Source organism: Pseudochaenichthys georgianus, chromosome 4, assembly GCF_902827115.2.
Source record: "Pseudochaenichthys georgianus chromosome 4, fPseGeo1.2, whole genome shotgun sequence".
In the NCBI taxonomy this organism is placed as follows: Eukaryota; Metazoa; Chordata; class Actinopteri; order Perciformes; family Channichthyidae; genus Pseudochaenichthys; species Pseudochaenichthys georgianus.
Genome location: NC_047506.1, coordinates 21,401,814 through 21,416,727, shown reverse-complemented (window position 1 = coordinate 21,416,727; position 14,914 = coordinate 21,401,814). Strand labels below are relative to the sequence as shown.

Below are 14,914 nucleotides of genomic sequence, written 5' to 3'. Positions count from 1 at the left end.
ACTACCGCCACGTGCGCATGCAGTGCCGGCTAGAGCTGTAAAGAACGGCCCATCAATCCTTTCCCTTTCGAGAGCAGCTACGGCATCTCTCAAAGGACGGATTATTGACGGGTCCGTGAAGCCACCGCCACGTGCGTGCGCAGTAACGGTGGGGACTGTTGAAATGGGGTACCACCGTGTTCAGACACTAGAGGGCCCCATGACACAACAAACAGAGTCTCAGAGGGCAGGAGATGTGACATCTCCGCTGGCTCTAAGGAGCACACAGTGGAAGATGCTCACAACATCTGCTTGGGTTTTCAAGACAGTAACACGGGGTTACAGACTCCAATTCGCTGTCACCCCCCCTCAATTCCCGAGGAGAGTCAGCCCATATTCTAGAGAGAGAGATCCTCTCACTTCTAGAAAAGAGAGCTATATCTGTTGTACCTGCCGAGCAGAGTCAGAGTGGTTTTTATTCCAAGTACTTCCTCGTCCCCAAACGAGGAGGGAACGGAATCCGGCCAATACTGGATTTGAGGGTTCTGAACAGATATCTAAAAAGATATAAATTCAGAATGCTCACTCACACATCTCTGCTGCGTCTCGTGCGACAAGATGATTGGTTTACATCAGTCGACCTGAAAGATGCGTATTTCCACGTCCCAGTATATTATCCACACAGGAAATATCTGAGATTCGCATTTCAGGGGATCTGTTACGAATACAGAGTACTTCCCTTTGGTCTGTCTCTCAGTCCAAGGGTGTTTGTACGATGTACGGAAGCCGCGATAGCCCCGTTAAGACAACAGGGTATTCGCTTGGCGACCTACCTGGACGACTGGCTGCTTCTCGCACAGTCGGAGCACGAGGCTATTACGCAGACAAATGTTCTCGTAAAGCACCCTTCTCAACCTGGGGTTCATAATAAACACAGAGAAGAGCATGTTGTGCCCCGCGCAGACTATACTCTTCCTAGGGTTACACCTGAACTCGGTGCCCTTTTCAGCTCGCTTGTCAGCGGAAAGAGTGAAAGCTTTCAGAGCTTGTCTCGCTTTATTCCAGCGTCGCAAACATGTTCTCTTCAGATCATGCCTGCGGTTACTGGGGCTCATGGCGTCAGCCATCCTGGTCGTACGACTAGGACGCTTACACATGAGGGAGTTTCAGCGCTGGGTAGCCGCCTTAAAACTAAACCCCGCGCGTCATGGCGCGCGGAGGGTAATGGTTACTGTGAAATGCGTAACGGCACTGCGCCACTGGCTGCACCCGACTTTTCTAGTACGGGGCGTGCCTATGGGTGCTGTCCTTTCACGAAGGGTGGTCACCACAGACGCATGTCTGACAGGTTGGGGAGGTATTTATGAAGGCCGCCCGGTGAGGGGTCTCTGGAACAGAGACCTCCAGCGGGCACACATAAATTACCTGGAGCTTTTAGCGGTGTGCCTCACCCTAAAGCACTTCCTGCCTTTTCTCAGAGGACACCATGTCCTCGTGAGGACAGACAATACGACGACAATATCGTATATAAACCGCCAAGGGGGTTTGCGTTCTCTCCAGTTACACATTCTGGCACGCAAACTGATCCTATGGAGCAGCGGGCGTCTCCTCTCCCTGAGAGCGACGCACGTACCGGGTGTGTCGAACCTCGGGGCAGATCTGCTGTCCAGAGGTGCACCACTTTATGCAGACTGGACTTTACATCCAAGGATTGTGAGCCAGCTGTGGGTGCGTTATGGTAGAGCCACGGTGGATCTGTTCGCATCAAGAGAAAATGCTCAGTGTCAGCTGTTCTTTTCGATGCGCGACCTAAACGCACCGTTAGGCGTGGACGCACTCGCACACGTTTGGCCTTCGGGCCTTCTGTACGCGTTCCCACCCTTGGCTCTGATTCCCCAGACTCTGGCAAGAGTGAGGGAACAACGCCACACACTTATTCTGATAGCTCCGCACTGGCCAGCTATGTACTGGCTGGCGGAGATTTATCAGCTGCTGTGCGGGCAGCCATGGCGGCTCCCACTACACAGGGACATACTGTCCCAGGCGGGGGGTGAGTTTTTTCACCCACACCCAGAGCGCTTGGCCTTATGGGCCTGGCCCGTGAGTGGTACAACCTGAATATAGTGAGACTCCCTCATAGGGTGTTAACACTATTCAGAGTGCGAGAGATTCCTACACCAGGTCTCTCTAACATAGTGCTGTTACTGACCCTGGCTTCCGCCAGGTGAGCCAGTAATGTTTTCAGACACTGTCTGTACATGTACCCAATGGATATTGAGACATTTCCTCAGCCGCTGGGTCCCTACGGGGAACAGCAGCGGGATTTGCTGTGTCCAGTTTGTGCTTACACACCTGTATGGACAGACCAGGGGTGTTTGTCATAATGACCAACTCCTGGTGTCCTGGGCTAACCCTTAAAGGGGGGCAAGCCGGTTACTAAGCAACGGCTCTCCCACTGTCGTGTGGAGGCTATTGCTTTGAGACCCTTACGAGTCAGAGTTTGCAGGCACCTTCGGGTCCGCGAGCTCTTTCAAATCAGGGTCTGGCTGCATCCTGGGCTCTGTCCAGGATGTCTCCCATCCAAGACATCTGTGCAGCGGCAAGCGGGTCTTCGCCGCTCACTGTTGTCTGCTTTTACAGGCTGGGCGTATCCGCTCCAAGCGTGGCCCGAGCAGTGCTGGGCACCTTGTTGAGTCGGGACTCCACCTGTTAAATTCCGGTTGGTCGGTGGTCTTCGAGATAAGCTCGTCTGGCAATACGGGAGCTACAATATCCCATATTATTACATGGCTTAGTTGAATACTCGATTCTGATTGGTCAATTCGGAACACGTGACACGTTGTTAATACCGAACAGACAGACCGCTGTCAAGGACTTATTGACCGTTGTTAAGGACGCTCACATCTTCAGAAAGAAGTCCGGTCGATTGAACTGTATACAGTTGGGCCGAAAAGCAAACTGCATGCAGTTTGCTTTTGGAACTGGGACAAGAAAAACTGCGGAGAAGTAACGGGGCAGATACCCTCCTTTTTACGCAGCGGTCCAGACATAGACATCAAACGGCGACACATATTCACTTGCCAGTTACTTTGTCATTAGGGCAGGGATATCTAGATACTTTCCAAGGTTTGACATCATGAATTGTGCTACTTTTAAAGCAAGGAGCGATGTTTTCAAATCTGTAATCAAAAAGCTCCTCAAAAACGCAAGCAGGTCCTACCGTTGGCTTTTCAAACTGACAAGAGACGCTCTAACTGTTTTTCAAATGTAACAGTTTGAAAAGCAAGCAAACGGTCTGATTGTCTTTAGTTTTCCGCTGTCGTGTGATAGCAACATGGAGGATTTTAACATTCATTTTAATATATTTGGAGAGCACAGTAATTTGGAGGAATGGTTAGTGGCTGATGAGTCCCTAGTGAAGAAAAGAAAAAGACAAGAGGGACAAGAAAACAGCGGAGAAGTAACGGGCAGAAACCCTCCTTTTTACGCAGCAGTCCAGACATAGACATCAAACGGCGACACATATTCAGTGTGCAGTTACTTTGGCATTAGGGCAGGGATATCTAGATACTTTCCAAGGTTTGACATCATGAATTGTGCTACTTTTAAAGCAAGCAGCGATGTTTTCAAATCTGTAATCAGAAAGCTCCTCAAAAACGCTATCGAAGCAGTTCCTGCCGTTGCTACGTTAGTTCAAACAGTAACAACGGACTATTTTTCTTCGCGGATGCATGTCAATTTAAATCAATACATACAACTATTTTTTAAATCAATAAAATCATTTTCTAAATCCATAAAAGCATTTCAATTAATATTGGGAGTCATAACGTTACTTTGTTGAGAATGTGGCCATGTAATAAGCGGGATAATGTGCAGCGACTTGGTCATTATGGGGAAAAGAACACCTTCATGCCGATCTAGATCCCTCCGCTTCGCGTCGGGCTCCTGATCAGCCTGTCGGTGTTCTTTTCCCCATAATGACCGCGTCGCAGCACATGATCCCTTACGTGAGACATCGAATGGAGTGTTATGAATGAGAACTATAGGTTACTTACGTAACCCCATTTCTCAGAGTAACATGAAGTGAGATGTCTCACCAGACGGCCCTCCTTGCTATGGGGAAGCGAGAAGAGGTGCTTATTTTGAATGACGCATGCGTCGTGGCGCAGGCTACTTATAGGGGGTGATTTCCCCTGACGTTGACGTCAAGAATCACCGGCCAATCAGGATTGGCGCAATGAGATTGATGCTTCTGTTTGCTCCGCGATGAGGCGCATCCCATAGTGAGACATCTCACTTCATGTTACTCTGAGAACTGGGGTTACGTAAGTAACCTATAGTTTTCACCCACGCTAACTTTACATGGAAGTTGCCCCATATACGGTACACGTTCTCCTGGCGAGACCTCAAATCATCTTCGTATATCTATCAAACTGTAGATCCTACACATCCACTGGACGTAGATCATAAAAGTACAATATACACTTCTCGCTAGAAATCTAATAAAAAAGCATTTTAATGGCCAAACTATTCCACAATTTAGGATTTTCCAGAGAGGGTTATTTGTGAATAAACGACCCTCCGGAGCGTTTGCAATCGACAGGAGCATGTTGTTTCTTACACGACCACTAGAGGTGCTACACTTTAAAACGTGACTCTGGGTCGTATTTAGCTGCTGAACAATCGACCTATATGGTCGTTTTGTGTAGGAGGACAGGCTGCAAATGGGGGTACGCGGACCCCTGGGGGTACGTGGGGGTACTGCAGGGGGTACGTGAGATTTAAAAAATAAATAAAAAAAGGTTAATTAAAAAAATAATCTTAGTAAAATAAGTTAAATAGAAAACACAATTTTATATAAAACATTCCTAGAACCACTAAGGGGGTCCTCATATAAACTCCTTGGAAAAATCTGTTTTATAAAAGTGTTATGTTGTTTTTTTTCATGCATAAAATGAAAATATCCTTAGTTTGTTGTAATGCATACCACGAAGGAGTTAATACATCACACACTGAGGGAACATCACTATATTGTAATTATTTATATAGGCTTTTTCGATCAACAATGTTCGGGATTGGTCAGGGAGTACTTGGCTGAGAAAATGTTTCAAAGGGGGTACATTACTGAAAAAAGTTTGAGAAGCACTGGTCTAATGGATAGTGAGGTGGGCTGATGATCGGAAGGTTGCGAGTTAAAATCCTGCCTGGAACACAACTACTAATGTGCCCTTGAGTAAGGCGGTGCGGTGCCCCCACAAATAGAATCAAATTATGTGGGAAACACTGCAAGGTGTCAAAATATGTGGGGTTTATAAATGAAACTGCGCTACCTTATTGCAGCTATATTAGTATTAGTCTATGTGATGACCAGGTAACAAGATATTTTAACACAGAAATGCCAAAATAGGTTGGAAAATATTGAGAAACAGTCAAAGCTTTACATAGTTTGTCCACCAGAGAGCACTAACAAGCTGATTTTTCAACTTTGACATTTCCTGCACAGTATGGAACTTGGTCCCCATTCAGAAAATATATCAAAAATATCAGATTTACAATTTTTCGCTTTTTTTTTATCAATACCTAAATATCAATATGAGTATGGGCTTAACAACATCTAGTAGCAGTCTACATTGAGAAATTAAGCTCTTTCTCCCTGAAGGTTTATGTTTCATTTCATAAAATATAGTCTTTGTTTAAAACATAAGCTGAGCTAGTCTTTGTTTAAGGTGAGGTTGGCCAACTTTCACTACAAAATCACTTTTTTATACTTTGTATGATGACAATACAGATATTCTGATTCTGTTTGTGCAAGACACTGTGGGACAAAAACTAACATTCAATGCTTTTTAAGTGTTGCATCTTTATTCATGTGAAATAAATGCTACATTGTCTAAAGCAGGGGTTTTCAAAGTGTGGGAAGGTGAGCCTCCCCTCAGAGAACATAAGAACAGCCGCGCCCCCCTCCCAATTATTATTGCTATTATTATTATTATTATTATTATTGTTGCTATAATGCAGGGGTATTCAATTACATTTCAAAGAGGTCCAGTAAGACAAATGTCATTAAATGCTCTGTTTTCACTGTCTACCTTTCTCTTTTTTGAGCACGCCATTTGAAATTACTCCGACTGTTTCTCCTTCTTGTCTTGTCTCTGTGTGTGTGTTTGAATCTATCGTGCTGACCAGAGCCATGTAATAGAAGAGTTACGACATCTCCGTTCACTCCAATGGACCACTTTTTTACAGCAATGGCTGATCGTGGAGCCTCTCAATCGTTCCCCGGAAGTTAGCGCCAAGGCTGGCAGAGCTGTGGAGTTGCTGCATAATAGACCGTTCGTGACGGACTTTTAAAGGTAAGAAGAAGTTTAAAGATGTATATTGCGGATATTATCAGTACATCTGATTCAAATGAACATGTGTATTAAAGGATGTCAGTGCATTATCCCTAAATTAGTAGATTTAGGGAACATTTACAGATAACAGATTAAGCTAGCATACCGAAGCAAGTTAGCAACACACGTTGAACAGCCTTTTAATTGTAAATTCCGTTCTCTCCATGTCATTTCGTCCAACATGTTGAATTAGAGAAGAGGGGCTTCTAAACGGGATTGTATGCGGGGGTGGAGGGAGTTAAATATTAGATAAATATAACTTTGGTGCGTGTAAGAGTGAGTGTTTTTAGCAGAGCCATATTGTGTCCTTGTGATTCTGTTGATTATTACCTGTCTGTATAATGTTGCAGCTCAGCTGATTCTGGATTGATGGCAAAGGGAGAGGGACTTAAGTGAGAGTGAAAACACAAGGTACGTTTAATACTACTGTTTTATATAAGTAAACACGTTATCTCCCCAAGGCAATAGGTGTGCTATATAGGTGTGTATAACCCTTTCTCCTGTCTGTTACTCCCTCTCTCAGCACAAGAACCAGAGGGGGGTTCAATGGAGCCTGAATACCTGCACTGAGACCCTCACCCTGCACCCTGAGTCTCAACTCTCAGTGTTTTTCAAGCCTTTCCCTGTTTTTTTGTATTAAACAAAACATTAAGCTTTCCCAATGGTGTGGTTTTCGTTTTGTGAAAAAGTGCAAATGCAGTGTTTGTATATAAATCACATATTTTGTTGCTGTTGGTCGTGAAATTGCTCCTGCTGACTTGAGCCAGCCATTTTTTCCTCCGCTCTGTGTCAGTGGGGAAGCCGTACATTCGTACTCCTTTCTCTGAGCGATTTGAGCATCCCCAGGCAGCACAGCAAACCATGGTGGCGACTAGGAGGCAGCACAGCAAACCAGGACAACACGGAGGAAAAGCACCGACAAACTGCATGATATGCTCTTCTATGTTTATTGAATTCCATGTATTTGCAATGGATGTTCCTAAAGCAACACATTTAACATCATCATCATCATCATATCCGGTCTCCTGTCCTTTCTGAAAGCCATAAAGACGACATTAGTCATTTAGATAACTTGTGTCCTCAATTACCAGGGGATTACTGAAACTACCATGAATTTAAGAAAATGGTAGAAATGAATCCAATCTGAATTTTAAAGCATTACTTTAGATCCCCTCCCTCTAAATGTATCAATAAACATTAGAAAGTGATCCTCCTGACTACCATACAAGTTTAAGAAGATAATATTGGTTTGAAAGAATTCAAAGCTATAAATAAACAGCAACAGGCTCTTTAACCAAGGCACTGTTAGTAACATGTAAACTAGTTGTTCACACTAATCCTAATATTATCACTTAATATTAGCAAATTCGATTTTATTTTTGAAAACATATTGATGTAAATACATACACATATCGATTTGTTGTATAAATATTGCAAATCAAAACCTTTATTCACTAATAATTACCAAAAATCGTAGTTCTATCTCCTGTTATCAATGCATTCACATTGCCCGCCATGAACTTCCGGGGAACGATCCCTCGTCTACATGAACCACGTGACGATAACCGTTTTTGGACTTCCGGTGTCGTAACTCTTCTATTAAATAGCTCTGGTGCTGACTCACTGTGACTGACTGCACCAATTTGATTGGCTGAGTAGCGTCACCTCCTTAAAACATTAAGGAGCTCTCTTCCCAGGTTGATTTTCAAGATGGCGCCTGTGTCGGCATGCCGCTACCTCAGCTCTCTGCCTTTAGCTATCCTGTTTTTGTTTTAGGTTTGTCAGAATGTCCCTGCTCTGTCTATGATCGCCAAGCTCTCCTCCACCTAAGACCCTCACTGGAGTTTATACTGCTGCCCAAACCTATATCTGGCAATCGTAAATCGACTCCCACCCCTCTACTGTCAGATATTCCCACCTACCTGCGCCGGTTGCCCTGCATCCTGCCTCACCGAAAGCGCTTTAGACGACGGGGAAAGCGTGGTGGCGCGCTTGTCCATCAAAAAGCACACCTGACGGCTTCTTCCGTGACTTATCCACGCATCAGATGTCATGGCCCTCCCGCTGCACGCCATCCGAGGGTTCGGTGGATTCGCCCTGTCTTTCCGGAGCTGCGGCCTCTGCTGGGCCCGCTGGCAGCTCCTCCTGCGCGACTGACTGCTCCCGGTCCGCGCGACATTCAACACGCACATCTTCGTCAGCTGAGACGCACTACACCTTCGGCCAGCCCAGAGAGAAAACTCTGCATGGCTTTGCTAAATGCTAGTTCAATAGCAAACAAGACGTTCCTGTTAAATGACTTATTCACCTCATGATCTGGATTTAATGATCCTGACGGAGACCTGGGTCCACACCGGCGAGTATGTACCGTTTTCTGAACTTCTTCCTCCCGACTGTACTTTCTTCAGCTCCCCCCGTACCACCGGACGTGGTGGGGGTATAGCTTCAGTGTTTAGAGCTAATCTCCAATGCTGTTTGCTTCACCCAGTAACTAGCTATGCTAGCTTCGAGTTGCAGCTTTTTGAGCTGAACCCAGCCTCGCCTATACTCTGTGCAGTCGTGTATCGTCCACCAAAGTACAATAATGATTTCATAACTGACTTTTCTGACTTTTTGTCCGGGATCATGGTGAAATATGATCGTGTTTTGATCTGCGGAGACTTTAATGTCCATGTGTGCTGCGAGTCTAAACCTCTGGTTAGGGTATTTTTAAACCTCCTCGACTCTTTCGGTCTTATTCAGTCTGTGGCTGGCCCAACACACGATAAAGGACACACCTTAGATTTAGTATTATCATTTGGATTGTCTATCTCTGTGGATGAAATCTGTGCACGAACGCGTATCTCAGACCATTTACCGGTTCTGTTTACAACCTCGATCCCTTCTGTAGGAGTCGAATCACGTGCTCCTGCGCGTTGTCTGCGTTCAATTAAACCCTTGACTGCCTCACAGTTTTCAGATGCTTTTAATACTTATCCGATTTGTAAATTAGAGGTGAACTGTGCTTTTAGTGCGGATGAGCTTATCTCTTTGTTGGATTCGACATGCACACTAATACTGGATTCCGTTGCTCCTTTTACGCTTAGACGCAACAAAGTTCTCTCAGAGCCGTGGCTCAATGATTGTACTCGCGCTTTTAGACGCGCTTGCAGGCGTGCAGAGAGAAAATGGAAAAAGGATAAACTTCATGTCTCCTTAGAAATTCTTCGTGCTTGCCTTTCCGATTATCAGACGGCAGTCAAAGCAGCCAAAACGGAGTATATTTCTCTGTTAATCTCCAAAAACAGCCATAAACCTCAAGTTCTTTTTAATGTCCTCAATTCGATCATTAATCCTTGTGATGCTTCTCCAATTGTGCCATCAACTACTCTCTGCGATACATTTCTTACATTTTTTATCGAAAAAGTATCTGTTCTTAGGCTAGCCTATACTAGTGCTACCCCAGATCCTGCTCCCTTTCTGTGCCCTGCTGTCCTCGACCATTTTGAGCCTGTATCCCTCTCTCGGATGTAGTCAAGCGCCTGCGGCCGACAAACTGCACCTATCCCCTTCCATTGTTATGCTGATGATGTACAGATTTATCTGCCTCTCAATCAAAATGCCAACTCACTACAGCAGTTGAAGGACTGCTTAACAGAGATTAAATCCTGGCTCAGCCAAAACTTCCTCACCCTCAATGAGAGCAAGACCGAGGTCATCTTTTTTGGACACCAACCAACAGTCTCCCCGGTTGATATTCTGGGCTCCCTCAATACAAATATCCTCCCCTCTGTTATGAACCTTGGAGTGACCTTCAACAGCGCCTTTAAATTTGATAAGCAGGTTAGCACTGTAGTCAACCTGCTTTTTCAAAATACGACTATTGGCTAAGACCAAGTCGTTTTTTTATCTTTTAAAGACCTAGAAAGGGTTATTAACGCCTTTGTTACCTCGAGACTGGATTACTGCAATGCTCTGTATGTGGGTATGGACCAGGCCTCAATTAGACGCCTCCAGCTAGTTCAGAATGCAGCTGCACGTCTTCTCACTGGCCATAAAAAGCGTGACCACATCACCCCAATTCTGGCTTCATTGCACTGGCTTCCAGTTCGGTTCAGAATAGATTTTAAACTTTTATTTGTTTTTAAAGCCCTAAATGGGTTGGCTCCTGCCTATATAGCCGAACTCCTTCATCGCTACACCCCAGGCAGAGCCTTAAGGTCGGCTGATCAGCTGTTGTTGATAGTGCCTAAGACCAGGCTTAAAACCCGAGGGCATCAAGCTTTTGCAGCGGCTGGCCCTAGGCTCTGGAATACTTTGCCCCTCCATGTGAGGTCGGCCCAGACCCTGGGGGTTTTTAAATCAACACTTAAAACTCACTTTTTCTCTCTGGCTTTTGTTTAATTATCTATTTATTAGATAACTATCAACGGGGGGAGCCTCACTGCAGGGAAACGGTGGACTTCTGTCGCCTGTCAGCACTACTTCAATGATGTCGTTTAAAAATATCAAAAATTAAAGGCAGTTTATAGTTTATAGTTTAAAGTTTATTAGGATCCCCATTAGCTGGTGCATAACAACAGCTAATCTTCCTGGGGTCCACAAATAACATAAAACATGACATTCGACAGTACATTACAAGACAATGATACAAATCGTGTACGGCGTCAATTTTCTTTCAAACAGTGACTTTCATATCAACCATCACAAACAGCTTATTTTCTGATTCCCCATTTCCATGGAAATAAAAAAAATAAAAGAATAATAATAGTGATTTTACAAATATCTCCCTTCGCTTCTTTTAGAGTAAAAACTAACTAAACAAATACAATCCTCATCATAACTGTGAAAGGCTGTGTGTGTGTGTGTGTCTGTTAGCGAAAGTACCATATTCCTGCATGTGTTTAAAAAACCTATATGAATTGGTGTGCTGCTGTATGTTTACCATAACCTGTGTGCTGCTTGTGTAATTTACAATCTTTGGGCTTCTAGATGCCTCTTCAATCGTCGTTTGAAGCTTGCTTTAGTTGTTTCTTTAGAAAGCTGATCTGGCAGTGTGTTCCATGCAGCCATGGCTCTATACAGCACTGCACTCTTCATAGACTCTGTTTTGGCTTTAGGGATTTGATAGCAACCTCTTGTGGCATGTCTCGTTTTATATGTATGGATTTTAGAGCTAGGTGTAAGTTGCTTATATAGACAGGTTGGATGTTTCAGCTCATTTATGTTTCTCAAAAAGACAAGGAGTGATACCATCAGCCTCTCCGTGACTAATGTCCAGGAGAGCTTGACATGCATTGTGTTTACATTATGTCTTGGTGTACACCTAAGGGCAAGCCGAGCTGCTCTGTTTTGAACCAGTTGCAGCATTCCCAGGTCCCTCTTGTTTGCCCCTGACCAGATCATTGAGCAGTAGTCCAGTTGTGAAAGGACTAGTGTCTCAATTACTTGTTTTGTCAGTTGCGGTGGTAAAAACACTGAGCACCTCTTGATGACAGATATATTCCTCCCCATCTTTGCCACCACTGACTCTATGTGTTTCGTCCATGATAAATTGTTCACTAGGATGAGTCCCAGGAGCTTTGTTTCCTCCACCTACTCAACCTCTACATTATTCAGCATCAGATTCAACTGCGGTTTAGACCTTAGTACGTAATTTGTGTCAAATACAATACTTTTTGTTTTTTTAATGTTGAGCACTAATTTGTTGCTGGTCACCCATTCCATTACTGTTTTCAGTTCTTTGTTCAGAATATCAGTTATCTCACCAATTGTGGGAGCCTGTGTATATATTGTCGTGTCATCCGAGTACATAGAGACTTGTGCTTTTTCAAGAGCTAATGGAAAATCATTTGTAAAGATTGAGAAGAGTAAAGGACCTAGTGAACTTCCTTGTGGAATTCCACTTGCAACACATCTATCACTAGAGATACTGCCATTAAAGTATACACTTTGAGTTCTGTTATATAGATAGCTTTCTAGCCATGATATCGCCTTTGGGGCAAAACCATAGCACTCCAATTTGTCAAGTGAAATCCTATGGTCTATCAAATCAAAGGCAGCGCTATTATCTAATAGTACTGCTCCCACCATTTTCTTCACATCAATCTCTTTCATCCATTGATCTGTCATTTGTGTTAATGCTGTGGCTGTTGAGTGACCCTCTCTATACGCATGTTGATACTCACTCATCAGACTGTTAACAGAAAAATAGCATTGTATTTGATTGAATACAATTTTTTCTAGTAGTTTGTTTAGAATAGGTGACAGGCTTATTGGTCTGCTGTTAGAGCCAGTGAAGGCATTCTTTGCATTTTTAGGCAGTGGAATAACTTTAGCTACTTTCCAGATTTGCAGGCATTTACCTTCCAGACTCATGTTAAAAATATGACAGATGGGTGCAGCAATGCACTTGGCTACATTCTTTAATAGCTGACCATCTAAGTTATCAATACCTGGTGGTTTATCATTATTGATTGCCAACAATAACTTTTCCACCTCTTCTGTCCTAACTTTACCCAGCTCAAAGGTGCAATTTTTATTTGTCATACGTTCTCTAATATTAACATAGGACGACTCGCAGCTAGATTTTGGCATTCCCTGCCTTAGCTTCTCCACTTTATCAATGAAATAGTTATTAAAATAATTAGCAATATCTAGTGGTCTAGTGATGTATGCCGCCTCTGATTCTATAAAGGATGGTGTTGAGTTGTTTTTCCTACCCATGATGGTATTCAAGGTACCCCAGAGCTTTTTTCCATCATGCTTTATATCATTTATCTTAATCTCAGAATACATTTTCTTCTTTCTGTTCAGTTTTGTCACATTATTTCTTATTTTGCAATATAACTGCCACTCAGAATGATTGCCGGAATTCATTGCTGCCCTTTTTGTTCTGTCTCTATCAGCCATACATTTGTTTAGCTCCTCGTCAATCCATGGTGCCTTTACTGTTTTAACGGTTAACTTCTTAACAGGTGCATGTTTATCCATCACTGGTAACAACAATTTCATGAAAACATCCAGTGCCGCATTTGTGTCACTCTCTTTAAAAACATTAGACCAACATACTCCCTTAACATCCTCCACATATGAATCACAGCAAAACCCTTTATATGATCTCTTCAGCACTATTTTCGGTCCTGCTTTTGGGACTTTGGCTTTCCTATATATTGCTACAAGGTTCTGATCGCTGAAGCCAATTGGTACTGATACCGCTTTTGAGCACAGTTCACTTGCGTTTGTGTATATGTGATCAATGCATTTGGATGATGTTACTCCAGAGCTATTGGTAATTACCCTGGTTGGTTGATTGATCATCTGATCTAGGTTACATGCACTTGTTACCATCATCAATTTGTTTTTCAATGAACAGTCTGATGACAGAAAGTCAATATTCACGTCACCCAATAAATATATCCCTGTTTTCATCACATGCCTTCTCAATCATTTCACACAATTTATCTAGATAATTACTATCAGAGCTTGGTGGTCTATAGCAACATCACAGCAACATAGGTTTTAAATGGGGCAGGTGAACCTGCAGCCATACCATCTCTACCTCACTTAACATCAAATCCTCCCTATACTTCATAGGAATGTGACTTTGTACATAAAAAGCCACTCCTGCCCCATTGCAGTTTCTATCCTTTCTGTAAAAATTGTACCCCTGTATTGATATTGCACCGTCCTCAAACAAGTCATCAAAGTGAGTTTCAGAGATGGCCAAAATATGAATATTATTTGATATCAACATATCCTGAACACACTGAACCTTATTTCTAAGGCTGCAGATATTCAAGAGAGCGATCTTTAGCCCTTTCTTAGGTAGTTTAGCATTCACTGACATAAAAAGAGATAGACTAACAGAAAATTAAGCACAATGTCCAATACAGTTCTGATGCTAAAGTGCATGTTTGTATGTGTGTATGTGTGCATCCCTTGTGTGTGCGTGTGTATATGCATAAACCAAGCTACGAACCCCTTCTGTCTCTTTAGTCCCTTTTCTCAGTCCTCTGAGATGAGTGGCGAACCGAGCCGGCCGTCAACGGCCCTTGACGACCGGCCGTTCTGTGATTCTCCAGATTCTAAAAGGTGTGTCACTTGCAAACAGGTGACACGTTTTCTGCCAGACGCTGTCTCCTCTCTCACTTTAGGTAACTTCACTAAAAATCGATCCATGTTGCCGCTTGCATAAGTTAACTAGCTAGATTTCACTGTTTCTCGTAATTTTTTCTGACGTTGCGCCTCCCCTGAAGCTCTCTGGCGCCCCCCCGGGGAGGCGCGCCTCACTCTTTGAAAACCGCTGATCTAAAGCATATCCCTTTCCAGTTACAGAGAAAATCATCCTAATGTTTAGATTTCTCCAGGTGTTTGAATGTCTCTAGAGCAGGGGTCGGCAACCTGCGGCTCTTTAAGCCCTCTACTCTGGCTCCCTTGAGCTTAGACACAAATAAGTAAAGTAAAATAAAAATATTTGTATCACTATTTATATTTTGTTGAAAATGTTTCATATCTTGTATTTTGAGGTGATACTTTTTTTAAACGGTTTTAATTAGGTCAAC

The 14,914-nt window shown here is 43.4% G+C and overlaps 1 protein-coding gene and 1 long non-coding RNA gene across 5 annotated transcripts in view; one reads left to right on the top strand and one right to left on the bottom strand.

Annotated features, from left to right (window-relative positions):
- pde4ba (phosphodiesterase 4B, cAMP-specific a) overlaps nt 1-14,914 on the bottom strand; it is a 220,364-nt gene that overhangs the window by 145,668 nt on the left and 59,782 nt on the right. The gene's annotated exons all lie outside the window — the stretch shown is intronic.
- On the top strand, nt 6,192-7,028 carry LOC139433712 (uncharacterized). Of its 3 annotated transcripts, XR_011643104.1 has the most exons (3): nt 6,192-6,332; nt 6,727-6,782; nt 6,895-7,028. It is a non-coding gene; the product is annotated as an uncharacterized lncRNA (long non-coding RNA). The 3 variants fall into 3 exon arrangements; XR_011643103.1 differs by having other exon boundaries at nt 6,727-7,028; XR_011643102.1 differs by having other exon boundaries at nt 6,722-7,028.